Consider the following 2,500-nt stretch of genomic DNA (forward strand, 5'->3'; position numbering starts at 1 on the left):
GACCCTAACCCCTTCCTGCACCCTGCTTTATGGACCCCACCCAACAAGTCCCTGCCCGAGCCTCTTTTCCACCACCGGGGGTGTTTGATACGGCCCCCTGCCGGGTCCTCCTTAGACCCTCTTTAAGAACCTGCCGGGGCGGCCCGGAGGCCAGGGCCAGCCTGTGATTGTAACCCCCTGCCGTGCGGGGAATGAGGGCCCCGCCTCCCTCCAATTACACTCAACGCGGGGGCTTTACGGCGCTTATCCAGTGCCAACCCCAGGCAATAGAGGGCAGGGAGAATGGGACGCCGTCAGCTAGTAATGGAGCCCATACAGCAACCGGCATTCCACAGTGTGAGGCCTCAACCACCGGTGAGCAAAGGTCTTGCTGAAATAAGCAGGGGCGTCCACGATAACGTGGCTCGGACAACAACATGTGTCGTTCCAAAACCTGTATGTACCTTTTTGAACATTACACAGATGTGTAAGTTACCCCTGCCACATTGTGAGGACTCACCCACCGGTGAGCAAAGGTCTTGCTGAAATAAGCAGGGGCGTCCACAATAACGTGGCTCAGATTGCAACATGTGTCGCTCCAAAACCTGTATGTACCTTTTTGAGCATTACACAGACGCGAAAGTTACCCGTGCCACAGTGTAAAAGCCTCACCCACCGGTGAGCGACGGACAGCGCAGTCGCCGTCTTGCTGAAATAAGCAGGGGCGTCCATGATAACATTGCTCGAACGGCAACATGTGTCGCTCCAAAACCTGTAAATACATTTTCAGCGTTACACAGACGTGTAAGTTACCTGTGCCTTAGTGTGAGGACTCACCCACTGGTGAGCGACGGAAAGCACAGCCGCCGTCTTGCTGAAATAAGCAGGGGCGTCCATGATAACATTGCTCGGACGGCAACATGTGTCGCTCCAAAACCTGTAAGTACATTTTCAGCGTTACACAGATGTGTAAGTTACCCGTGCTATAGGGTGAGGACTCACCCAACGGTGAGCGATGGAGGGTGCAGCCGCCGTCTTGCTGAAATAAGCAGGGGCGTCCACGATAACGTGGCTTGGACGGCAACATGTGTCGCTCCAAAACCTGTAAGTATATTTTCAGCGTTACACAGATGCGTAAGTTACCTGTGCTATAGTGTGAGGACTCACTCAACGGTGAGCGATTTATGGCGCAGCCGCCGTCTTGCTGAAATAAGCAGGGGCGTCCACGATAACGCGGCTCGGACGGCAACATGTGTCGCTCCAAAACCTGTATCTTTTTGAGCATTACACAGACGTGAAAGTTACCCATGACAAATTTTGAGGTCTCACCCACCAGTGAGCGACAGAATACTCAACCGCCGTCTTGCTGAAATAAGCAGGGGCGTCCACAATAATGTAGCTCGGACGGTAACGTGTGTCACTCCAAAACCTGTGTGTAGCATTAAACAGAAGTGTGAGTCACCCATGCCTTGGGCACTAATACACCCCCATACCAAAACAGATGGCGGATTTTGTATTTGGTGCCTAGAACAGTCCGGATGGTTCTTTTATTTTCACCACGTTTCCGAAAACATTTGGAAACGTGGACTCGTCAGACCACAGAACACTTTTTCCATCTTAGATGGAACTCGGGTGTTGTTGATAAATTACTGTGGCTTTGCATAGTAGAGTTTTATTTTGCTCTTACAGATGCCTGCGACAAACTGTAGTTACTGACAGTGGCTTTCTGAAGTGTTCCCGAGCCCATGTGGGTAATATCCTTTACACGCTGATGTGGGTTTTTGACGCGGTACCACCTGAGGGATCGAAGGTCCAAGCTAATATTTGCAAAAAATAACAAAGTTTACCAGTTTGAAGGATAAATATCTTGTCTTTGCAGTCTATTCAATTGATTATAATTTAAAAAGGATTTGCAAATCATTGTATTGAGTTTTTATTTAGCATCTACACAGGTGTTATCTGGAGTGCTAACTACACTTTGGCACCTCGGTTGGAAAAGTGCTATAATTTAGTTGTCTTCTTGCCATTGTTGCTGGGGAGCTGCAGCGTGTATTTAGCCAGACATCAGACGCCGCACTCAGCTGCAGGCCGCTCATAAATAACGGCGGTGAGTTTATGGAGGAGGGATGGGAGCCCAGGTAAGGGGGCGGCAGGCTGTTGGGGACTCCTGCTGTGTGGCCCTTTGGGGGCATCTTTCCATGCAAGCTACTAAATATTTATTGTGTATATATATATATATATATATATATAGTATTCATATATTTTATTCATTCGCATTTAAAAATCACATCAATCAATCACAGTGTTTATTTATACAGCCCGAAATCACAAGTGTCTCAAAGGGCTGCACAAGCCACAACAGCATCCTCGGTTCAGGGCCCACATATGCTAGAAAAATAGGAAATTTTGACGCCCTAATTGTTATATATATATATTTATATATAAATATACTGTATATATATTAATATAAATGTATGTATATATATGTGTATGGATGTATAAATATATATATATATGTATG

At 47.2% G+C, this 2,500-nt stretch overlaps 1 long non-coding RNA gene across 2 annotated transcripts in view; it reads right to left on the reverse strand.

Annotated features, from left to right (window-relative positions):
* The window catches only part of LOC133545236 (uncharacterized), a 25,846-nt gene that overhangs the window by 7,680 nt on the left and 15,666 nt on the right, over positions 1-2,500 (reverse strand). For both annotated transcript variants that reach the window (XR_009804768.1, XR_009804767.1), the window contains 3 exons: positions 1,147-1,408; positions 982-1,081; positions 656-916 (listed from right to left, as the gene is read on the reverse strand). This is a non-coding gene — a long non-coding RNA (uncharacterized LOC133545236). The remainder of the gene's footprint in view (positions 1-655; positions 917-981; positions 1,082-1,146; positions 1,409-2,500) is intronic.

This window comes from Nerophis ophidion, linkage group LG28, assembly GCF_033978795.1.
Source record: "Nerophis ophidion isolate RoL-2023_Sa linkage group LG28, RoL_Noph_v1.0, whole genome shotgun sequence".
NCBI lineage: Eukaryota > Metazoa > Chordata > Actinopteri > Syngnathiformes > Syngnathidae > Nerophis > Nerophis ophidion.